Source organism: Carassius auratus, chromosome 40 (assembly GCF_003368295.1).
Source record: "Carassius auratus strain Wakin chromosome 40, ASM336829v1, whole genome shotgun sequence".
NCBI classification, from domain to species: domain Eukaryota; kingdom Metazoa; phylum Chordata; class Actinopteri; order Cypriniformes; family Cyprinidae; genus Carassius; species Carassius auratus.
In genome coordinates this window covers 16,053,210-16,079,594 of record NC_039282.1, presented here as the reverse complement: position 1 = coordinate 16,079,594, position 26,385 = coordinate 16,053,210, and the positions used below count along the sequence as shown (strand labels likewise).

The 26,385-nt window shown below is 39.1% G+C and overlaps 1 pseudogene; it reads left to right on the top strand.

Moving 5' to 3' along the window:
* The window catches only part of LOC113058714 (roundabout homolog 1-like), a 220,690-nt pseudogene extending 199,710 nt beyond the window's left edge, over positions 1-20,980 (top strand).
* Positions 20,981-26,385: the final 5,405 nt, after the last annotated feature.

Sequence of the window (26,385 nt, the reverse complement as noted above, 5' to 3'; positions counted from 1 at the left end):
AATAAGAGACTAAAAAAATTGTATCGATCCCAACTTTATTTATGTTTGTTTTCATATATTGAAATGAGTAGCATTATATTGGATTCTGGGTAATACCAGTGTTTGTTCCACATTGAAACATGTTTGGTAGCACCGGTTTGAACCGTAACCTCACAAACAGAACCACAGAAGAGAGCCGCAGATTTTCAGTGCAGTGTGGGATGAATGCACTCGGCTCCTCTTGAACACAGTGACTGATCTGCTTGCTTTCACTGCCGCCGAGTCCCCTGCTGAGTGTGCTTCTGTGGCCTTCCACCGCCGCCGGGAGCAGAGGACGCAGGTCTCAAAAGCATTTGTCACACCGTGGGCTCTCTCGCATCTCCGCTTCCTACGCACCTGTCCTGGCCTCTCAGCGGAGTCTCAGTCACAAGCAAACAACAAACAGAACCTCTGAGACAGGAAGTACAGAGGACAGAGTCACAAAGACAGAGCAGGGAATACAGCGCCGAGCTCGGGCTGTGGGAGAACCTGTTTGCCCCCAGCTGAAAAAGAAGCTGAAACTGAACAGCGTCGAGAAGATGAAAGTGACGCCCACGTGAAAAGATGAAAAAAAGAAGCCAGTCAACAGAATGAGATTTCTTCTGGGTCGACAGCACTGGTTTCTCTTTAATGTCAAAATAAGAGCGAGGGCACAGAAGGGAAGATGCTTTGTTGGTTGCAGTTCTTTCAGATAACGTCTTGTCATTCATAATTCATCTTTTACATAATATTTAAATCACTGAACTCACTTTTCACTGTCTATTCCAATTCTTACTCCACTTCAAAGTCAGTATTTAGCTAAATTCACATTTTAGAATTTATAATGTCATTTTATTTTACGTTGAATCTTTATGTGTTATTTTGACATGAATAATTATTGCTGCTGTTGTCGTTACTATTATTATTATTAACAAATAAATATTTTGCAAATTTAAAGGAATATTTTGGGTTTAACAAGTTCTGTGACATACAAAAAAATAGTCTTATGTTAAAATGTTTATTGATTTTATTTATACATTAATTAATTATATACATTTTTATTATTAAGTACAATTCTTCTTTAATTGTCTATTAAATTAATTGGATTTAATATTATATTTATTGATTTTAATTGTCAATGCATTCTTTTTTTTTCAAACTGGAATATGTACAAATGATTTTTTTTTCTTCTGAAATTGACAGCTTGCCACACGTGTATTTCATGTCAAATATTTCTCTACTCATTGCATCAGTGATGTTGTTTATACTCAATATTTGATGAACTTCATCATCTGTTTCTCAGACTCTTCAGGCCGTGTTCTTTCGCCGGCTCTGGGCGAAGACGATACGTTTTCCCAGCAGATCTCAGACGTTGTGCGTCAGCCGGCCTTCATCGCGGGCATCGGCGCGGCCTGCTGGATCATCCTCATGGTCTTCAGTATCTGGCTGTACCGTCACCGTAAGAAGAGGAACGGCCTGAGCAGCAGCTACGCCGGCATCCGCAAAGGTTAAACTTGATTCTTATTTTAGCACAGATGCAATAACTACTGATTTAACAGTGCATTCATATATAATGATTTAAAAACTAAAATATAAAATCATCAGTAGGAGGTTAGTCACACCAACCTAATAATTCTGAATCCCTGAGCTTTCATTAAGGAGGCGTGGCCTGCGTCTCATCTAAAACTGATCTTTTAATATTGAGCTTGTGTGTTAGTCAGAGGCAGATGTTTAATCGTTTCATTATCAACGATCCTTTCTTTGGCTGGTAGTGTCTCTGGCCTGGAGCTGTGCAGCTGCTTGGGGTTTGCTTTGTAATCTCAGGTTAAATCCCAAACATCAGGCTCTTTTATTAAAGCTTGTATGAGAATGCTTTAGGTTTTGCGCGACTTGCTCCCATTTTCCTAAATTAGATAAGCCCGATCCCTTCCCCTGCTTTTTTTTTCCTGTGCTCCCGTGTTTTAAAAAGCCGTTTCCGCTCGTGACCCTGATGAATCATGGTCTGAATTCAGAACAGCTTTTGCTTTCTTTCCGTTTTCTCTTTCATCGAGGAGATGACTGAGACGGCGAACGGAACAATGCCGTTTTTCCGATGTGCGTCTCAAGGACATGAGGCTAATGGAATGTTTATTGGCAGGAATCTAAAGGAAGAGATCCAAGCCATTCATTAGCGTTCGCATTCATAGACGCCCAAGGCTGGGCCGCATTCAAGTGAACTGAACGTGTCGACCACAAGAGCACAGAAAAGCCCAAGTGAATGTGTCCATCTTTCAAGGTTGAGAGCACCTGAATTCACTTCGCAGCATGACTCGACAACAACCGCACAAGACTGACAGGCAGCTTTTAAAGAGACCTTCTTTCTAAATGTTAGTGGAATTATATAAATTATATTTTTACAGTACATATCCAGCAGCAAAAATCTTTGAGCCCTAAATTATGCATGAAGGTATAACAATATAGCTTAGAAGGTATGTTGAAAAGTAGTGCTTTTTTACGCCCGCAAAATTAGATTGCAAAAAATGACTTTTGGCACAACAAAGGGCCTTTGCATTGAATTTAGGTTCTGTTGAACTACTTCCTGTGTTACTCTGAAAGCCACAAGAAACACAGGCTGCCATATCTGAACCACTAGCTGTGAGGCTACATATGCATACACGATAAAACCATCAAAAACTCATCTTTACTCAAAGCACTGCGGACGAGCGCAGCCGATAAATGTGACATTTGAAGAGAACGGCAGCAGCTGACAATTCTAAAGGTTGTTTTCCCGTAAATATGCGAAGATGAGAAGGTGAAGACAGCAGGTGTTGAATTATGATGTATGGGCGCCAGAAAAACAATCCTGACACCATCACAAGCAGCAGCTTCCTGCACAGATACTTTGATGTTTCTGATTATTATGATTTCTGACTCCATATTGCTCAGATTGCTTATTGGAGCCTTTGATCAACATGAAAGAAACCAGACTGCACATCAGACCGAGGGCATATGTTATACTAGATTTAAATTAAAGTTAATGAAGTATACTGTTAGAGCCTGGCATCAATTCACATGGTACATGTTTGGGCTTATTATTATTATATTTAATTGACTTAATTTTTATTATATGAATATAAATGCTTATTTTTAATTATATTAATTGAAAGCACATTTTTATTATTTGTTTTATAATTGATCCTTAAAATTATATATTTTTAGAATAATATGATATTAAATATTATGACGACTTGTGATGTTTAAATATTTAAGTTACTAATTTAATGGAGATTTAGCAGCAAGTATCAGTAGATTTTAGCCACATAGAGGGACCAGAATATAGTAAAGTGAGCTCTTTTTTTTTTTTTTTTTTACTTGGGCTAGTAAACAACATCCCAGAACACCCTAGCAACTGCCAAACAACATGCTTAAATAGCAACCATCTACAAAATCCTATGGTGACATTATCTTCAGAAATTCTGGATATCAATATTTTTCTCTTGTCTCTGATATATATACAATTAATCAGACCCACAAACCCACAACTGTTAAACCACAGAGTTCAGATGATGAGGGGAGTGAAATAACCGGCGTATTTATGATGAGGTTTCAATCTTCGGAGTAATTGGTAACAGACTCGTCACATCAGAGACTGTAAAATATAATCGCAAGGGCCTTTTTGAAAACTTTTTTCCAATAACTGCATAAATATTTAAGTTTAATGCACAGTACTGCTATGATATTTAATTGAATAATAATTACGAATCTGGTGAATAATTAAAGTGCTCTTTTTCTTTCTCTTGGTGTCTGCAGTGCCCTCCTTCACCTTCACCCCCACAGGTAATCACACCCTCCTCACAGCACATATGCACAGAATTCCCACAATCCCTAGAGTCTGACGACTTCCTGCCCACTGGAGTTGGAAAGTGCACGGCAGTATAATGTTTCTCAGCCATTTTAATGAAGTGTCCCTCAACACACTCCCTTCAGTCACGTTCGTTCTGCACAGCAAATATAGCACAGATGAAGTGTGGGAGACACAGCCTCTCTTTAAAAATACATCTCTCCACAAGAAAAGATCCCCAGAGTTTACATGGATAATCAAAGAGAACTTCAGCATTAAAAGAAGTACGAAATAAAAGACAGAGAGGGAGGAAATGCTTAAAGAGAAGAGTGCTTGACTAAAGAGGGCTGTTAGAACTGGCAGAGCGGTTGATCAAAGCGCCAGCGCCCACCCTAACGCTTCGGAAGCTGTGACATCACAAGCCTCGTGGCCAATTAGACGAAGAGAGCCGCCAGCTAGCGTGAGGACTGAACTTGGATGACTTTTACATACCAGAGAAAGACACTTAGACCCTTTCATTATTTCTCATCTCATGCAATCTTTCTGTAAGCGCTGTTGACTCACCTGGTTATGGGAGGATGAGAGGGGCGGGAAGGATTGAGAAAGAGAAGGCTGGTTTTTAGTAGCAAATGCAACCAACAAGCTTTATTTCCACACGTTCACTGGTTTTGATAAAAAAAATACAAGGCCAACAAATCATGCTTAGATTAGCCGGTTAAAGAAATTATTCGCCCTAAAAAAAAAATCTGCCATCTTTTATTCACCTACATGTTTTCATATTTGTTTTCTTCGGTGGAACATAGGAGAATGTTTTTTGCCCTTAACAGCAAGATATTTCTTTCATTACGTTTTCCATGTTATTTGTCTTCACTAATTGTAATTTCGGTTATCTCCAGTGGCCTATCAGAGAGGAGGAGAAGCCGTCAGCAGTGCTGGAAGGTGAGATGTTGAAAAGAAATCCACTTTTTGTGAAACAAGCCATCAATGTCCATGTGCAGGGTGTCTACTGTAGTGTGATTGCATTTTATTGTCACTAGGGGGCATTTTTGTCTTTGCAAAGACACTTTTGGAGGTTGTGCATTGAGATGTAACCCTGCAGAACACAGATGAGACAAAAGCCCTACGCTTCTACCCTGCTAATGCAGTAATTTCCTACCAATTCATTCAACTGTTTACACTGGATCATGTGTGCATGTTGGTGCACATGTGCACGTGTCATCTTTGTCCTCATTTGAATAGCTGCAGACGATACTTTGTGTGTGTCTTTCCCTTTATGTTGTCTTTTGGAGTCCAGCTTTTAATCTAGCAGGTCTTCGCCCTTGCCTAAAGGAAAGGTTTAAGCCTTTTGAAGCTAAAGACTCTGTTAGAAAAATAAAAGAGAGAGACATACCATGCTGCAGGGATACGGAGCGAACTAAGAGAAAAGGAAGCCATGTTTACTTTGAAGCATCACGTTGAAGAATCATTGCTCAAAACTTTTTCTTTGAAGTTCTTTTTTTAATGTGTCTTTGATAATCGACCTTGAAAAAAATATTCCCTTCTTTATTTCCTCAGAAGCATTTTAATGTGACCTTGTTTTATCATGAAAGCTAACGACCTAACAGAAATCAGTGTTTTAAAATAAATAACTTTACCTGCAGGATTTGATAGAAATAGTTACTATGGGCACCTAGAGAATTCATATATGCGTCTATCCAGAGCCTCTCCAGCTCTTGAGAACAGGTTGATTGACTGTGACACCCTGGCATGCGCTGAGAGCTCCCAGCTCTTCCTTTGGTGATGACTCGGTTCATTCGTGTTTTTCTTTCCCAGGCTGGATCAGCAATGTTCTCCAGCGCCTGGGTAAGCCACAAGGAGATCTAGCAGTCACAAGGCCTCGGGGAAACAGTGTCATCAGCCATGAGCGAGTCAAGCAGACTCAATCCATTTAGCACAGATACAGCCTAATGCCCTGAGAGAGTAGATGTCCTTATTCATGGCAATAACCGTTCTAAGATAAAACAGAAACAGTACTCAACACAACTGATCAGGATCATACGTGTGCATTTACCCTTTCCAAGTTAGTAATGAATCACACTTGTGTCTGTGTTTTCCAGGCCAGGTTTGTTGAATATGGGTGAACCAGCTACCCAGCCCTGGCTCGCGGACACATGGCCGAACAGCTGCTCCAATCACAATGACTGCACCATCAACTGCTGCACCGGCAGCAACGGAAACAGTGACAGCAATCTGGCCACCTACAGCCGCCCAGGTGAGTGTGTGTGTGTGTGAGCGAGTGTGTGTAGTAGTGTAGTAGTCTACAAAGGCATAATGCTGCGCTATATTCAAATTCACAAGTAAGAAAACCCTTGTTATCTGATCTCAGATTTCCAAACGTAGCATTTCAGTTTAAAATGCATGGAAGATGATGTGTAAAGAGACCAAATTACAAATATAAGTAGAGATGATTTCACATTTTTTCCATTTACTCAGTTAGAAAGTGTCCTCAGTTAGCAGTTTATTCAAAGCGACAAATGAGGAAAAACTCTTCCAGAAGTAATGACGTAAAGAGGTTTTATTATGGTAACTTTGACTTAGTGACTCGTTTAATTTGATTTAAAGCGTTTAACATTAACCTTATACAAAATTGTTTGTGCAATGACGTTTTCATAAATCTTGTTGAAGTTTGGGCTGTTTTAGGGAAAATAAAAGTGGTCGCATGCTGTAGTCCAGCTAATCCAATCAGCGTCTCATTTCCATACCGCTGTTAGAACCTTTTAATGCAGTTTCTCATAAGTGTTCGCTTATTCTGGAAACCAGGAGCCGTTACAGAGGTCAAAAAAGACCTGAGAGAGAGAAAACAGAGGGGGCGAGGAAAGACAAGGAGTTATTGAGCACCTCCAGGTGGCTTCATTTCAGGAGTCAGCAAGTTTCTTCACAAACAATAGAACACCAGGTTGACTCGCTAGTCCAAAGAGACACTCACTGAAAGTGACAAAGTGGTGTTAATATACACAGTCACCCAGATTTCACAAGCAACTCTTAGTTTGGACAGCGGTGTCACTGTTGGTTCATTTAATGATAGTTAAATGTCACTACAAGAGCTTATTTGTTCTCAGATATCAGCTGCTGCAACTAAGCCGTTTGCTAGGAGTATTTCATTCATAGCGGAACCCTTAAATGCACCCAATCCTTTTAGGAAATGTATTTCTATTGAATTAAAAAAAATTAGCTACCATTTTCATGGGTAGGCTGAAGAGTAGGCTTTGTGTTTGTTCATACTGTCCATAGAAACTGTAGATGGGGCTTTTTAACCAAAAAATTTCACTTTACATTTGATTTATTGGGAGTGTGTTTTCACTAACACTAGATTTTATCCCTGTCGCCTTCATCAAAACTGGAATGAAGGATAAATGTTGAGTGATTCTCACAGCATGACGTTTTAAATGCTTGAAACCCCGCTTGCCTGGTGTGTCAAATACTAAAAAATCTCCAGGATATTAACCGGATCAGTACCCATAGGGCTTCTCTGAATAGACGTCTTAGTTTGCTTCATTCTATAGGATCTTTTATCATTGATACGTCAACCTTTGAAGTGCAGAGCCGTTCCTTCTTATGGAAACATGAGCCACGCTTGAAATCCGTCCAATGACAGGCCACGGTATTTACGCGCCAAGCTTCTCGCTCAGATCCCAGGGAGGATTTGAATATTTTATGAGCCGGGGAAAATTGGATCTGTCAGAGGATGGTGTTTTACAGCGTTCCTCGTTAAGGAGGCTTTTGATTCGGACGTGTTGGAACATCCTGCTTGATGAGCTGGGATGCCTTTCTCGCGGCTGCTCGGGAAACTCAAAGTGACACGCTTGGCTTGTGTTGTAGTCGAGGGAGAGGCTGTAGAGGAGGAGGAGGATCGGAGTGGCAGGGATTCCACATGATCTATCTTTCTGTCTGAAAACATCATTCTCGTTGGTATAACGCTAATTAGCATATACTTAAACCAACCTAGTGTCTTCTCTCTGTAAATGTTCCCTTATCTTAAAAGCACTTCATTCTTATCAGTACATCAAAACCTACAATATATCAGAATCCAGGTTTATCCGTAGATCCTAAACACAAGGTTACTTAGGGTGTACTCACACTGCCAGTTTGAACCGTGCCCGAGTGCGTTTGACCACCAAAGCGTGGTTCATTTGACTAGTGTGAGTGCTCCAAATCGTGCCCGGGCGCGGCTCGATTGGCCGGCCCTGGCCCGCTTGGAAGAGGTGGGCCAGGGCACGGTTCAGTTGGACTCGGGCGCGGTTCGCATGCAGTGTGAGCACTAACCGTGCCGGAGCACGGAAAAGGACGCTTTGCATCACGGTTTTGCGACGCTCCAAAACCAACATGGGAGGGAAAGGGTCGCTTTGGTCTACGGCAGAGGTGCAAAACGCATAAAAACTACAAACTGCAAAGTCCTTGCAAACATCCTCATACGAGCAGCACGATTACGTGAAAATTTTCGCGCCACTAAGGCGACACATCTGTTTAACAACAGGCTGTGGACCAAACAACACAAAATTATCCACAAAGAAAACAGAGCGATGCACTCCATTGTGTTAAGAGAGAGCCGCTCTTCCTGTTTATCCCGAAACGTCGCAACATAATGACGTAAGCGTGCTCCGGCACGAATGCTGAAACCCTATATGTGAGTGCAGGCCAGAGGGGGAGTGGGGAGGGGGGACAATCGTACTCGGGCCCTGTTCATAGCATCCGTGCCTAGTGTGAGTACACCCTTACTCCTTACAATGGTTACTTACTCCTCTTCTATCGTTCAGCTGACTGCATCGCCAACTACAGCAACCAGATGGACAACAAGGCCACCAACCTACTGGCTCCCGACACGGGCCTTTACAGCGACGTGGACCTCTCCAACAAGATCAATGAGATGAAGACCTTCAACAGCCCCAACCTGAAGGACGGCCGTTTCGTGGGACCCGGCGGTCAGCCTACGCCCTACGCCACCACCCAGCTCATCCAGTCCAGCCTGGCCAACAACAGCGTGAACAGCAGCAGCGGAGGAAGTGCCGACCTTAACGAGAAGCAGAGCTGGAAGAGCAGCCAGGGAACACCTCAAAAACAGCCAGACATCAACACACCACTGCAGTATAACGTCATGGAACAGAACAAACTGAATAAGGGTGAGTTTTGTAGATTTATTTGCGGTCCACAAAAAGTTTTTGGTGAATTCCGTTTTAAACACTAGATCAGGCTCTTCAGAGAAACGCTTGCCATGTTCTTCTCGGTTTACCATGAAAGTGCATCATCAAATTGCTGCTCTTCTTGTCTTGTTGCTCTATTGTCTCCTCCTATTCAGACCATAATAAAAGCATTACATGATTTTGAATCTTAATAGCCTCCCGTCACGGTTGCTCATATTGTGTTTGTGTAATTCAACTCTTTGCTCTGCTAGTAAACTTAATCCATATTTATAGCTGTTGTTTTACTGTTTGAATGGGATGAAGGTAAAGCACAACATCGGATGTCTCAGAACAGTGTGAAGCCAGAGATCTTAGATTACTGTACAAATAAGGGGGAATGTAACTCAAGCTCAAAGCTATCCATTATCTGCTGCTTCATATTGTGTCACTAAAAAGGTCATTGTGTTTGCTTTTCGACTCGACTTGCATGAATCTAACTGAGTGTGGGTGTGATATTTCATACTTTGTAGACAATTGAAACCAGTCACCAACAAGTCATAACAGCTTATGACTGAAACCCATTTGTAAAATTTTTCCACTTGAATGTCGACTGTAAAGCTTTAAGCGTAAGCATAAGCGTAAGAACTTATATTCGTCTAGTTCAAAATAAAACTTTTTTTCATTTACTGTGGTATGTGAAGTACTGGTATATAATGCCTCACCCATATGTATAATAAAAACTAAAACTCAAAATCTCTTGACTGCAACCTCTTAGACCACTATCGAGTCGAGGGGCCCATCTCAGGCACCATCCCCTATAACCAGACCCAGGACGTCCTCACAGGAGGAACCTACAGCAGCTCCGACAGGGGGAGCAGCACCTCTGGTAAGATATCCATCCATCCATCCATCTATCTGTCTATCCCTCTAACATATGTCCATCCATCCATCTGTCTATCCCTCTAACATATGTCCATCCATCTATCTGTCTGTCTATCTGTCTATCTGTCTATCTATCTATCTATCTATCTATCTATCTATCTATCTATCTATCTATCTATCCATTCAACATATGTCCATCCATCTATCTGTCTGTCTATCTATCTATCCATCCAAAATATGTCCATCCATCCATCCATCCATCCATCCAACATATGTCCATCCATCCATCCATCCATCCATCCATCCATCCAACATATGTCCATCCATCCATCCATCCATCCAACATATGTCCATCCATCATCCATCGATCCAACATTTCCATCTATCCATCCATTCAACATATGTCCATCTATCCATCCATCCAACATATGTCCATCTATCATCCATCCATTCATCCAACATATGTCCATCCATCCATCCATCTGTCTGTCTATCTATCCATCCAACATATGTCCATCTATCCATCCATCCATCCGTCCATCCAACATATGTCCACCCATCCATCCATCCAATATATGTCCATCCATACATCCAACATATGTCCATCCATCCAACATATGTCCATCCATCCATCTATCCATCCAACATATGTCCATCCATCCATCCATCCATCCTACATATGTCCCTCCATCCATCCATCCATCCATCCAACATATGTCCATCTATCCATCCATCCATCCATCCAACATATGTCTATCCATCCATCCATCCATCCAACATAAGTCCATCCATCCATCCAACAAACCAAGTTGTCTCACAAACCTACAGACATCATCTACTAGACGGTTAGCCTGCAATTATTCAATTTTCATTTCCATTGTTTCTGAGCCTTTTCATCACTCAAGAGGCAGTAAATCATATGCAAAACAGGACATTTACAAATCGCTCACTCATTGTTGAGAACCTCAGGGAACAAAGAGAAACATTTACGTCCGAACAAAAGGAGGCGATTCTTCCTCACGATTTCTGAGGTTCAGGAGCGCATTTCTTAAATTGCAGCAGCTATCTCTCTCTCAGTCCTTTAGTTAAAACCATGTTCCCTGCAGATTTCTAAGGTCTGCCGCATTTTCCCGGGATGTTTCTGATTCGGAGGATATCCCCCTCCCTTTTTGTGATTCACACACAGTCATTAATTACTCCAGCGTTCATCCATCCGACTCAAAGAAAGGGGGATAATGTTGTCAGAAAGCCGGTGTTTGTTGCAGGACAAAGATAAATGAGGCCCATTCTGCAACGTATGCAAGGCTGCCGGCATAATGCATCTGATCTATTTTTATATTGTATTTGAAGTTCAGGTAATTAAAGAGAGGGTCCTCACAGCTCATTGGCTCTGAATTTTAATTCCTTTTTGTTAACTGGCCATTCAATGTTTCTCTTTTTAATGCTCTCTCTACCTCTCCTCTGGGCAATGAAGAGTGTTAGTTTTGAAAAATTAGACTTTTTTTTTTTTTTTGATGGAGAGTGCAACGTTAATTACAAATAGAGAGATAATGCACATAAGCATTTTACAGTGCATAAATTATGGTGTGGGTGTCATTAATGTTGCTTCTCCTGAGTGTAAAAGTGCCATTTGTTTCACAAATGCCTCAAGCTCAGCAAACAAACCAACAGAAAACAAAGTGAACAAGAGCTTATTAAAACATTTTAGTTTGCAATCAAATTAATTCATGAGTTCAGATGGCATTGTGGGCTAGGAGTTGTTATAGCTCTGTTTGTATCACACTGAATGGGCATTTTTTATTTTTCTACTTTACAGGAAGTCAAGGACAGAAAAAAGGTGGGCGAACAACTAAACAGGCCAAACAGAACACAATGAATTGGACCGAACTGTTGCCTTCTCCTCCGGTTAATCTAGCTCCGTGTCAGGAATACACCCTCATGATGGACGACAGGTAAGATCAACACACAGGTTTCCACTTAAGCTATGCATGTTCATAAATGCATATCTATTAGGAAGTTTATTCATAGTTTATGTATTACCTAGGTTTTTACCATTGTAATAATATTATTTACATATAGCATATTATATTATGAATTTATATTACTTTCAAATGTTATATATATATATATATATATATATATATATATATATATATATATATATATATATACGCACACATACATACTTTAAAGTAAAAATAAAATTAATTTAAACATAAAATTATTTAATTGCCATTATTATGTCATTATTAATTAGTATTAATACATCAATAAAATATTACTATAATACAAATTAAAATAATACAAGATAATGTGAAAAAACAATTATAAACAATATTGTAATGTTTATACTTTAATAAAATAAACTATATCAATTTAAAAATAAAGTAATATTATTACAATTATTAATAAATCAACAAAATATGAAAACAGCTAAAGTAAATTACAATTTAAATTACAGAGATATTTTAAAATAACAAATATAATCACTGTTATATTAAATACATGTGTCAGACAGTTTGTACAGCATCTTTAGTACACATCAAGTCTTTAGTAAATATTAAATCCTAAAAAGATTACACAAAATACGTAAGTGAGATTGCAAGATGTGTTTAAAAATGTCTGTGATTTAAGTTTTTCAGAGAGATCATGTGTTCTTTGGTTCTCTGTTCAGTTATGACACAGATCTGCAGTGCCCTTTGCCGCCGTCTCGTATGTATCTGCAACCTGACGAGCTAGAAGAGGAGGAGGAAGAGGTGGAGCTGGAGCGTGGACCAACACCGCCCGTACGGGGAGCTGCTTCCTCACCTGCCGCTGTGTCCTACAGTCACCAGTCCACCGCGACCCTCACCCCGTCCCCTCAAGAGGAGATGCAGCCAATGCTGCAGGAGAACCCTGACATACACGAGCGCAGGTACGCCAGCTGCAACAGCTAGACAATGCTTTTCATTTAAACCATTTCCAGTTTGTTGTATTTGACTAATCGTCCTTCATTAGGCGACTCTTGGTGAGCCCACCTCCTCCACCACGGCCCTTCTCCCCTCCACACACGTACGGCTACATATCCAGCCCCCTCGGTCTTGACACAGACGGTCTGGAGGAAGAAGAGGACGAGGAAGAGGGTGACGAGACGGATGCGGAGGTGGCTCGAGTCCACCAGCTCCACACCCACCCTCACCAGCAGCACTTGCCCCAGCAGAGGGCTCTCCTGCGGGGCCTGGAACAGACCCCGGCCTCCAGCACCTGTGACCTGGAGAGCTCCGTGACCGGCTCTATGATCAACGGCTGGGGCTCGGCTTCAGAGGAGGACAACGCCTCGTCGGGTCGCTCCAGCGCCGTCAGCTCATCAGACGGATCTTTCTTTACCGATGCTGATTTCGCCCAGGCTGTAGCAGCTGCAGCAGAATATGCTGGTTTACGAGTGGCAAAGCATCCTGGGAAAGGCCACCATCAGCTACCAGTGTCTGGAGGTACTGAAACGTGTATATGCTTCCTTAATAAATGTTCCCGATGTTAATGTGTGTAATTAAAACAGGCCTAACAATATAAATCTACCTTGAATCCATTTTAATGGACAAACTCAATCCCAGGCTACATTATTATTATTCCACTGAATATTCGTTTCACTTGGACATTATGGAAGATATGGAAGTGTCTCACCAAAAGTTCCTAATATTTGCTCATGAGATTAAATGATAATTGTTTTAAATGGTGACACTAACTGTAACGTTATTCATCCTACAGTGGCTGAATTAATTTGTGTTTAATTCTGCGGCCTTTAATTAATAGAGCTGAACTAAGCAAACTCCTCTAATTTGCCAGCAGCACGGAAATACCCAAACTTCCCAGCGGGACACCGTCCAGGCAGCCCAGTGTCCACAGACAGTAACGTTAGCACAGCCCCGGGTCAGAGGAGGCCTCTAAAGAGACAAAAACAACATCCAGCTGCTCAGACAGGCTACCAGCGCCGAGAGGTCTTCACAGAGGGTACGTCCACACAATTCTGCTTTCTGTACACGGTCATTAGGGACGACATCATCAGTACTAAATACTTAGTGACCTTGTTTGTTTCATATATATATATATATATATATATTCTGCAAAATATTACAATTTATATCAATACACCCAAAAAATGTTTTAATGCTACCAAGCATGTTATAATATACATTACAAATTCATAATCCTTTTTAATGATAAAAATAGAAAATATATAATTCATAAATGTAAAAACAATTTATGTAAAAGTTAATTATATAGATAATGAATTTTTTTTTAATAAAGAAAAAAATTGTATAATTTACTATTAATAAAATGTATTAAAATATTAAGTTTATGATAAACATTATACTATTTTTGGTAACATTTTAAATGTTTATATTGTTACAAATATTATAATGTTTTTAATATAAATTACAATATTTTGGTAACATCCTACTAGTTTTTTTTAATTATTATTTAATTCAATGTTAGAATTTATTTACATTTAATTGCCTTTTTTTTTTTTTTTTTTTTTTACAAAACTCATCTCATGAGACTTAAATCCACATAAAAAATTTGAATACATAAACAGCTTCCCTGAAGGAATTCAAAATGATAACTCATAAGTGCAACGGATATGGAATGTATCAGCTACCCACACACAAGTATGCGTCTTTCAAACATTTGATCTGTACATATATGGAGCAGGATCATAAAGAGCGAGAGGAGATGGAGAGGGCAGTCTCTAATGAAACTGCAGCAGGTGCCAAAGCTTCACTGAAGCCTTCAGAAAGCTCACGTTTGTTGCCGTTCCACAAACATTACACGTCCAAACTTTCTGTACGAGCATGTATTTGTGCACACGTTCTCATCTGCTGCGTCTCATCATTGAGTCAAGTTGTCCTTGTGTGTTGACACTGAGATTTAATATCAGTCACACACAGGCCTTGGTTGGCTCTATCAGATCAACAAGCCCCTCTCATCTGTCCTTCACTTTAATCTCGTCCTCCCCCTCTTCCAATCTTCTCCGGTATCTCTCTCTCTCGTCTCTGTGTGCTGTTGGCCGCTGAAGAGTTTCTGTTGAATGTGTGATTTGATAGGCCTTGGTTGAGTTACGCTGTGTGGGAGGGTTAAATATGTTTCACATGGAAAAGGAGGAGGTGGTTGTGGTTTGAATGCATTTCACATAAACACACTCAAAACTAGATCTGATATACATATTGCCTACCAACCCCCCAAATAGCAGGCGTCAAACACGTACTCCCCCCGCCTCTGTTAATTTTGCTCTTGTTTGCTCAGTGCTTTGGGTGACACCAGGCTTATTATCTCGTCCTCCTCCAACTCCTCTCCAGAAGGCCTCTGTTAACCTTTCATCTGTCTCCACTTCTGTCTGGAGAGGAAAGAGCCAGTCTTTTCCAGACGTTCATCTCTCCCTTTGTCTTAGTTTCCTCTGCAAGTTTCTATTAGAAGTATGTTTCCAGATTTCTAGAAAAGTTGTCTGCAGGAATGCTAAAGGATGTCTTTGGTTATCAAATGTTTTGAAGCAGATATGAGAAAATTTGTAAAGTGGCTGAAAAGAAACTGAATAATATATTCAGGTTGAATGCATTTCCATGCCTGGAGATTGCTTTAACCCACAGACTAAAAAACACCCCGCGGCAACAGTGTAAATGTAGCCCAATTCTGCGGGAAATCTGACTTGGCAACACTGGTTGGTTGACAAGAATTTGGTTTATTTTCACTGCAGCCAGGCAAAATGACACTTTAGAATTAAGCTATAAAAATGGGTTTGATGTTTATGTTTGATTAGAGTATGTTAAGCAATTGATAAAATATATGTTGATAATATATATATAAATGTTAAAATTATACCAAAATTACAATTTACATTTACATTCAAAATCAGTCAAAATATTTGATAAGAAATCATAATCCCACTGTTCAAAAGTTCTGGGATGGTTTTTCTTTTTCTTTTATATATGATCACCAAGGCTTCGTTTTTTATTTTTATATATACCGTATTTTCCAGACCATAAGTCACACTTTTTTTCATAGTTTGGCTGGTCCTGCGACTTATTTATCAAAATTAATTTGACATGAACCAAGAGAAATAAACCAAGAAAAAACATTACCGTCTACAGCCGCGAGAGGGCGCTCTATGCTGCTCACTGCTCCTGTAGTCTACACTGAAAACATATAGCGCCCTCTCGCAGCTGTAGACGGAAATGTTTTCTCTTGGTTCTTGGTTCTAAATAAATGCGACTTCTAGTCCATTGCAACTTAGTTTTTTTCCTCGTCATGATGTATTTTTGGACTGATGCGACTTATGGGGGCGGCAGTGGCTCAGTGGTTCATGTAGGTTGTCTACAAACCGGAAGGTTGGTGGTTCGATCCACGGCTCCACCTGACCAAGTGTCGATGTGTCCTTGAGCAAGACACCTAACCCCAGCTGCTCCCGATGAGCTGGATGGTGCCTTGAATGGCTGACGCCGCAGTTGGTGTATGAATGAGTGTGTGAATGTGAGGCAAATTGTAAAAAGCTTTGGATGGCCATGTGGTCTGTTGAAAGCGCTATATAAATGCAGTCCATTTACCATTCATACTCAAGTGCGACTTATAGTCCGAAAAATACAGTACTTTTTAAAAAATACAGTAAAAACAGCAATATTGTTAAATAACACAATTTATAACTATTTTCATATATTTCAAAATGTTACAATTTTTCAGCATCATAACTATAATAAAAAAATATTTAATAATAATAATAATCTTACTGACACCAAATTTTTGAGTGAAAAAAAGGCACTAAAACTTCTGTCATGAAAACAAATTCCTCGTTTGTGTTAACATACCTGGCAATAAAGCTCATTCTGATTCTGATTCTAAACATCAATCATTGACATCACATCTAAGCAAGAAAGGCCGTGTTTTACCCTACTTGTAATTTCACAGCAACACAGGAAGTACTCGCGCAAATGAGGACAGCAGAGCTAGCTGTTGTATAAAGCAGAGAGCCCTCCCTCACTCGTCCTCCCTTCTCGTAAATCTAACAGCTCTCTTCTGCTCCTGTGAAATGCGCCCCGTCTCTCTCACCCTGGCATCGATTCGCTGCCTGACTACTGCAAGACACAGAGCTTATAAAAACCATCCACGTCCACTGACCCCTCTCGTATTTTGCTGAGTGTCAGAGCGGTGATGAAGGAGCACTAAGCTCTCCTCGACAAAACGAGGCATGCACTCGGTGAAGACGTCGGCTGTGCTTTGACCTTGAATGGGTAAAAATGTTGACGCAGCTCCCAAGCACCATTTGAGCACTTTTTAAACTTGTCAACAAATAGTCTTAGTGACGCAATATTTACGTAACATGTATATTTGTGACTGGAGTATTTGGATGTCATTTCATATGCATGCATGTTGATGTGTAATTGAATAAGGTTTCAGCATTTCTGGCACAAGTTTACGAAATTCGTCACGCACAGAGCTCGGATGTCTCTTTTAGCCGATGCTATTATAACAAGAACGGGAATGGTAAACAACACTGAATAACTGGCATGTGAAGCATGGAGACATCCAGTGACAGTGATGAACCGTCATTCACAGTTTCTCGACTGACTAGCGGCGCCGCGGTGGGAAAGAGCTCCAGCGTGCAGCTGTTTAGAGGGTTGCAACGCAACAGCACAGCTGTGTTTCCACGGCACCTTCCGGGTGCCAGACAAATGAGTTCTGGTGTCAATTAGCTGAATGTCTGGTTCTGAAGGACACTAGCATGTGTGAATATCCACCTTATTTTGCAATGCAGAAGGAAGCTATTTTCATTAAATGTGCGAGCCGTCTGATTAATTAGCCACTAAATAACTAAAACAATAACTAGGTGTAGTAACTGCACTACAAACCAATGCATTTATTATTATAATACATTAACCTATGTGCTACATAGAGGTCTGTCAAAATGTGATCATAAAAATATATTTTTGACTGCTTTTACTAACATTTTTTTTTTTTTACCAACATAGCTACCAAAAATTGCTTAATTTTCAGGAATGCAGCTTTTTAAATCCATTTTTATGCATTATTATTTTTGTGCATGATCATAATTACCGGAGGAAAGCGGTGGCATCAGGTGGAAAATTTAACCATTTAAAAAAAAAATAATTTTTGAAGCCTAACCTAAGAATGCATGATTTTTTTTTTTTTTTTTGCTAAAATGGCATTGCACCTAAACGTTGTTTTTTTTAAACGTCGTTTTTTTTTTAGATTTTAATAAGAACATATAATCTTTGTAGTCCTTATTTTAAGTTTTTTTTTTATATATATGTATATTATATTTGTAATATAAATTAACTTAATCTTTATTTATTTTTTTTTATTATTTTTTTTTACCAGATTTGTTAAAGGAAAATTTCAATAAAAGCACATTTCTGGTTATATTTAGGCTGTTTGCATCAACACAGCCAGAACTAGCAAAAAAAAAAAAAAATGATAATAAAAAAGTCCCTAAAGACGCATATGGGTTCAAATAATATGATAACGAACACCAGTTTATAATATCAAGCAGTATAGCTAAATATAACACATGATTCCACACATTCAAGTTACAAATGGCTGCACCTGCTCTTATGGCAAAAATAAGGTAAATGACGAGCTAAAATGTACACTCCCACAACATATCAAACATTCACACAAAATAATTTCTTTTTGTTTGCTCACAGATCTTCCCCCTCCTCCGATTCCTCCTCCAGCCATGCTGAAGTCTCCAACACACCCGGCTAAAACCATCCCAGAGGGCCCACGGGGGGCCATGCCGCCCAGATCCAGTTCTGCTGATGGCAAGGACAAGCGAACGGGTTCGGGCGGACCCAGACCCCGGGATGGCTCGGACACTCGGACCAGCTCTTCAGAACGGAGGGAGGGCCAGGATGTACAGAAGGGTCAGAGAACTGGGAAAAGCAACAAACAGGATGCGGGTGCAAGCCATAAGAGTCGCCAGCAGCCAGGTACTGCTCTACAGTCCTGTTTTCTCACCTTAAATACTGTGATAAATAATACTCAAGTTACCTACCTTTCATTTTCATATCTCTCCGGCTCAGAGGACATCCTACCTTACAGTCGCCCATCTTTCCCAGCCGTCCACAGTCCTCGTGGAGAAAGGGACCCAAGCTCCTCCAGTTCACTGTCCTCTCGAGGATCCGGTGGACGGCGGAGAGGTGAAGGGGCTCCGGGGACCCGCAGAAACCCTGCAGATTTTGGGCTGAACACCATAGGAGCCTTCCAGACAGGAGGGGAGGAGCTTGAGGTGTGTTTTTACTTCTTTTTACATACCTAGGAAAATGAAAGCAATACTTGATTCTGATTGGTCAATAGCAATCTGTGGTCAACCACATTTACATAGTGACTGCGAAACTGTGTAACTGGACAAGATGCAAACCAGAGCACCGTTAATTTGCAAATCGAGTGATGAATCGTTGTGAATATTGAAATTCGTTGCCATTTCAGTTAGTTGCTAATGCAACATTTCTCATTTCTGTTTAAGCAAAAAAAAAAAAAAAGGAAACATTTTGGTAACACTTAAAAGTATTTATGTGTAATGCGTTATGAAGGGTTAGGGTTAGTATATAGGGTATTATGCATTATAGTTATTCATAAAATGCATTGTAATACAAAATATCTTGTCGTAATTATAACTGAATTTAAAATGCTTACTGTAACATTGAATTAAATGTATCATCTGTGGTTACAATTCATGAGATTGTACAATGCATTATAAAGTGCATTATAAGGCATAATAAATGCATTAAAATTACTTTTATAATGAACTGACAAATAATTATATATATTATTCGACAATGGAAATTATTGTCAACAATCTTGAAATAAGTTTAAGAAATAAAAAAAGGCAAAAAATATGTTTCATTGTATGTTCGCTTTAATGCTTCGGTCTTTTCTTTTCAGATGGTGGAGAGCTGAAGATAAAAATACGTCTGTCTAAAGTTCCTCAGCAACCATCTTCAGCGCAGTCTGACCATCTCGGCGGTATCTTTTACTGAAAACTACCGACATAGAGTCATGTTTGGAAAACTGACCAACCATTCTTCATTTATTTACCTTCATTTTCAATGTGCATTTTAAAGAAGAAAAACTAAAAAGTGCATTTGAGAGGGGCTAATGCAGTTTTGTTGTGTTTCCAATGCAATATGGCGTGTCTGTTAGCTCCTGAAATCGATTATGGCTTTGTTCACCCTGGGGAGAAGGTTGTCAGTCAGCTGTTACTGTAATGAAACTCCATGCACAAAGGGACTGGCTGACATGTACATACACGTGTATACATATCTAACTGTCTTTTATAATCCATCGTGGTGCATTCAATTTGTCTTCCTTGGTTTATTTGAATAATTTTTAAATTACGCCAGTTAATATAATTTGTATAATTTTTTTATAGCCCGCCATCCTGGTTGTAAATTGTCCTAGTGTTTAAACTGCCCCAGGAAAAGTGCCACATTTTGAGTTATTGTTTGTTTTTGTTTTTATAATGCACTGTTATTCTTTTGTCATTGTCGGTGTTTGTTGTTCTATGTTTGACTTTGGTTTTAAAAGCACAATCACTAAACTTTATTTTGAATTATGTTATCGATTAACCTTTTTGTCTTACGCGAGGGGAGCGCGGACGGTACGACAAAAGGCCTCGTTAAACCTGTTGATGTAGGGTTATGAGAAAAGAAAAAGGATAAGCTGTTTACAAACGACAGAATGAATGGAAACGAATCCCTTCATCCTTACCTTTGGTGTCTTTTCCAGATTCTCATTCCAGCTCAAGACTTCCTGCAAAAATGAAATAAATATACAGGAATTAATGCAGGGATGTTATTTTTACGAAAGTATTGCTCCACCTGTGCACTTTCGTTATTAATAATTAAAAAAAAAAAAACATTTTGATTTACATATGCACTTAACAGGAAATGGGTGTCGTTTTGAGAATCTGGGGTGGTTGTGATTGGCCGGCTGTCGTGGGTTGGCTGTGACGGTCACGATCTAAAAGGGGTGAGGATGTGAGTGTTAATTCATTTGACATCTGCAAGAATTTGTTTCTTAAAACAAAAAAGCATTTTAAAAAAATGAAGAAAAAATAAAAGCAAAATACTGAAACTGACCTGCTTGTTTTGTGATTGATACATTCTGATGCATCTTGTGACACTTCAACCCATCACCTAGGACACAAAGCTGACCCTAAAAAAATGTAATAAAATAAATATTTAGCTTAAACTTACCCCAGTGGTCAGTGAAAACATTTCATAGGGCCAGCAACATACAAAAACATTAGAATAACATAGGTTGACTAAGAAAATGCATAAGTTGAACGTTTTAGCCGTAAATCAGTATATACAGTATTGTTCAAAATAATAGCAGTACAATGTGACTAACCAGAATAATCAAGGTTTTTCGTATATATTTTTTATTGCTACGTGGCAAACAAGTTACCAGTAGGTTCAGTAGATTCTCAGAAAACAAATGAGACCCAGCATTCATGATATGCACGCTCTTAAGGCTGTGCAATTGGGCAATTAGTTGAATTAGTTGAAAGGGGTGTGTTCAAAAAAATAGCAGCGTGGCATTCAATCACTGAGGTCATCAATTTTGTGAAGAAACAGGTGTGAATCAGGTGGCCCCTATTTAAGGATGAAGCCAACACTTGTTGAACATGCATTTGAAAGCTGAGGAAAATGGGTCGTTCAAGACATTGTTCAGAAGAACAGCGTACTTTGATTAAAAAGTTGATTAGAGAGGGGAAAACCTATAAAGAGGTGCAAAAAATGATAGGCTGTTCAGCTAAAATGATCTCCAATGCCTTAAAATGGAGAGCAAAACCAGAGAGACGTGGAAGAAAACGGAAGACAACCATCAAAATGGATAGAAGAATAACCAGAATGGCAAAGGCTCAGCCAATGATCACCTCCAGGATGATCAAAGACAGTCTGGAGTTACCTGTAAGTACTGTGACAGTTAGAAGACGTCTGTGTGAAGCTAATCTATTTTCAAGAATCCCCCGCAAAGTCCCTCTGTTAAAAAAAAGGCATGTGCAGAAGAGGTTACAATTTGCCAAAGAACACATCAACTGGCCTAAAGAGAAATGGAGGAACATTCTGTGGACTGATGAGAGTAAAATTGTTATTTTTGGGTCCAAGGGCCACAGGCAGTTTGTGAGACGACCCCCAAACTCTGAATTCAAGCCACAGTACACAGTGAAGCATGGAGGTGCAAGCATCATGATATGGGCATGTTTCTCCTACTATGGTGCTGGGCCTATTTATCGCATACCAGGGATCATGGATCAGTTTGCATATGTTAAAATACTTGAAGAGGTCATGTTGCCCTATGCTGAAGAGGACATGCTCTTGAAATGGTTGTTTCAACAAGACAATGACCCAAAACACACTAGTAAACGGGCAAAGTCTTGGTTCCAAACCAACAAAATTAATGTTATGGAGTGGCCAGCCCAATCTCCAGACCTTAATCCAATTGAGAACTTGTGGGGTGATATCAAAAATGCTGTTTCTGAAGCAAAACCAAGAAATGTGAATGAATTGTGGAATGTTGTTAAAGAATCATGGAGTGGAATAACAGCTGAGAGGTGCCACAAGTTGGTTGACTTCATGCCACACAGATGTCAAGCAGTTTTAAAAAACTGTGGTCATACAACTAAATATTAGTTTAGTGATTCACAGGATTGCTAAATCCCAGAAAAAAAAAAAAATGTTTGTACAAAATAGTTTTGAGTTTGTACAGTCAAAGGTAGACACTGCTATTTTTTTGAACACACCCCTTTCAACTAATTGCCCAATTGCACAGCCTTAAGAGCGTGCATATCATGAATGCTGGGTCTTGTTTGTTTTCTGAGAATCTACTGAACCTACTGGTAACTTGTTTGCCACGTAGCAATAAAAAATATACTAAAAACCTTGATTATTCTGGTTAGTCACATTGTACTGCTATTATTTTGAACAATACTGTACTTTGTTATAGCCATATTAGACTAATTTGTGTGAAAATACCATATTGCCTTTTACATTTACACAAATGATATGGAAAGCATTTTCACAGCTCTTTTAAACATTGATAGTAAAATAAATAGGCATATTCTAACTATGCAAAACTGCACAAGGTAAGATGAATTGTAGTATTTGCATTGAACAATTGTTTTTACTGAATAGAGTCCATGTGTTCCCAATCTTGTTGCATCCCATCTAGGGCTGGAACTAAAAATTATATATATATATCAGTTATAATTGATAATGATAATTTATATCAGTTGATTAAAAAAAAAATGTATCATGATAAATGTAAAATCTTTATATCTTTTAAGTTTAAAGGCAGATTTTTGTTTCTAAATGACAGTTGTAGAAAGCAGACCATTAAGTGTGATTTTAAACTATACTCTTTATAGTCAGAACACTTCACAATGTTTAATTATTTACCTTATTTTGCACTAAAAATAAATATCTTAATAAAAAAATTAAAAATCTTGGTATCTGCATGTTCTAATAAGTGCTGTAGTTTCAAATCATGAAACAGGTTTTATACATGATTTAGCACACTTTGCAGTGTGGGCTGCAATATTATTACATTTTATTCAGTACCTTGAGATGCAGATGTAAACTTATGTTTATTATCAAAAAAACTAACATCTGTAAAAACTATAACAACCTTGTTTTTATATGCTGAAATGTAATTATTCTGAGTTTTATTGAAATTAACCATTGGTCTACCATAGTAGCCCGTCATCCATTTAGATCCTGATAACAACCACCGATATAGCACCTCAACACCACAGTAAAAAAAAAAAAAAAAAAATTAGTTTCTAGGTCTTTATGTGAAAAACAGTAGTATAAATACATTTAGTGTAGATGCACAAATGCTATAGCTCAATCTTGATTTTGTTCCACTCTTGGCACATACACATTGGACAATTATCAAACTCTTGGTATTGTTTTATTTAGGAAAATATTGCAATTGCGCATATTGCGATAATTATCGTTTTATCGCCTAGACCTATTTTTTTTACATAAAAATAAAGGTCTCCTAATTAATTTGTCTGATCAGAACCCAAATCCAGCCTCATTATACAGTATTGTTCAAAATAATAGCAGTACAATGTGACTAACCAGAATAATCAAGGTTTTTAGTATATTTTTTATTGCTACGTGGCAAACAAGTTACCAGAAGGTTCAGTAGATTGTCAGAAAACAAACAAGACCCAGCATTCATGATATGCACGCTCTTAAGGCTGTGCAATTGGGCAATTAGTTGAAAGGGGTGTGTTCAAAAAAATAGCAGTGTCTACCTTTGACTGTACAAACTCAAAACTATTTTGTACAAACTTTTTTTTTCTGGGATTTAGCAATCCTGTGAATCACTAAACTAATATTTAGTTGTATGACCACAGTTTTTTAAAACTGCTTGACATCTGTGTGGCATGGAGTCAACCAACTTGTGGCACCTCTCAGCTGTTATTCCACTCCATGATTCTTTAACAACATTCCACAATTCATTCACATTTCTTGGTTTTGCTTCAGAAACAGCATTTTTGATATCACCCCACAAGTTCTCAATTGGATTAAGGTCTGGAGATTGGGCTGGCCACTCCATAACATTAATTTTGTTGGTTTGGAACCAAGACTTTGCCCGTTTACTAGTGTGTTTTGGGTCATTGTCTTGTTGAAACAACCATTTCAAGGGCATGTCCTCTTCAGCATAGGGCAACATGACCTCTTCAAGTATTTTAACATATACAAACTGATCCATGATCCCTGGTATGCGATAAATAGGCCCAACACCATAGTAGGAGAAACATGCCCATATCATGATGCTTGCACCTCCATGCTTCACTGTCTTCACTGTGTACTGTGGCTTGAATTCAGAGTTTGGGGGTCGTCTCACAAACTGCCTGTGGCCCTTGGACCCAAAAAGAACAATTTTACACTCATCAGTCCACAAAATGTTCCTCCATTTCTCTTTAGGCCAGTTGATGTGTTCTTTGGCAAATTGTAACCTCTTCTGCACATGCCTTTTTTTTAACAGAGGGACTTTGCGGGGGATTCTTGAAAATAGATTAGCTTCACACAGACGTCTTCTAACTGTCACAGTACTTACAGGTAACTCCAGACTGTCTTTGATCATCCTGGAGGTGATCATTGGCTGAGCCTTTGCCATTCTGGTTATTCTTCTATCCATGTTGATGGTTGTCTTCCGTTTTCTTCCACGTCTCTCTGGTTTTGCTCTCCATTTTAAGGCATTGGAGATCATTTTAGCTGAACAGCCTATCATTTTTTGCACCTCTTTATAGGTTTTCCCCTCTCTAATCAACTTTTTAATCAAAGTACGCTGTTCTTCTGAACAATGTCTTGAACGACCCATTTTCCTCAGCTTTCAAATGCATGTTCAACAAGTGTTGGCTTCATCCTTAAATAGGGGCCACCTGATTCACACCTGTTTCTTCACAAAATTGATGACCTCAGTGATTGAATGCCACACTGCTATTTTTTTGAACACACCCCTTTCAACTAATTCAACTAATTGCCCAATTGCACAGCCTTAAGAGCGTGCATATCATGAATGCTGGGTCTCATTTGTTTTCTGAGAATCTACTGAACCTACTGGTAACTTGTTTGCCACGTAGCAATAAAAAAATATACGAAAAACCTTGATTATTCTGGTTAGTCACATTGTACTGCTATTATTTTGAACAATACTGTATCAGGTCTATCAGTCATTTCAGGCAACCCCCTGTCCACTCGATTTTGTGAAGGAACTTTTATTGAGAGCCACTGCACTGATGACAATCATGTACACGCTCCATTTGAAAATCCTCAGACAAATATTGGGACATCCAGAAAGTAAAATGTCAAACGCATGCCTTCTCCTGTGCATCTGCCAGGCGTCTTGGTTGCTGTCAGAAAACGAGAGCAGTTCCCCACAGGTGTTCCCCTATTAAACACCTTTTAAATGAGAACAAATCTGGAGCAGCCAAGAGCTTCCCCTCTAGCTCGATCCATCATTATAATGAGCTAAGGTGTGTATGCTGTGCACAATGAGGCACAGGTGATTAAAGCTGGTACACACACAGACACTGACTCTGCTGCTAGTATTAGGAATATATATATATATATATATAATATATATATATATATATATATATATATATATATATATATATATATATATATATATATATATATATATATATATACTACATATACAGTATCTGACAACTCTGGGTAAATTGTGAGTCCCCCCCCTGCTATCAGCTTCACCAAATTCGGGCTGAAAAAGAAAAGGTCTCCTTTATGTGGAAACCGAATGTGCTTGACTAGAAATTGCAAGCTTTTTTATAACATAAACGGAGGTGAGGAAAAAGGAAATGAACAAGCCGTCCAATCTAGCTTTGTTGTGGCGCTGAGAGCTCACGAATTAAACGAGATGCTAAATTCGAAGGCTAATACAGGCAAACATTCAGTTTAACCTAATATCCTTTGTTAGGAAATTCATGTCTGTCTTTTC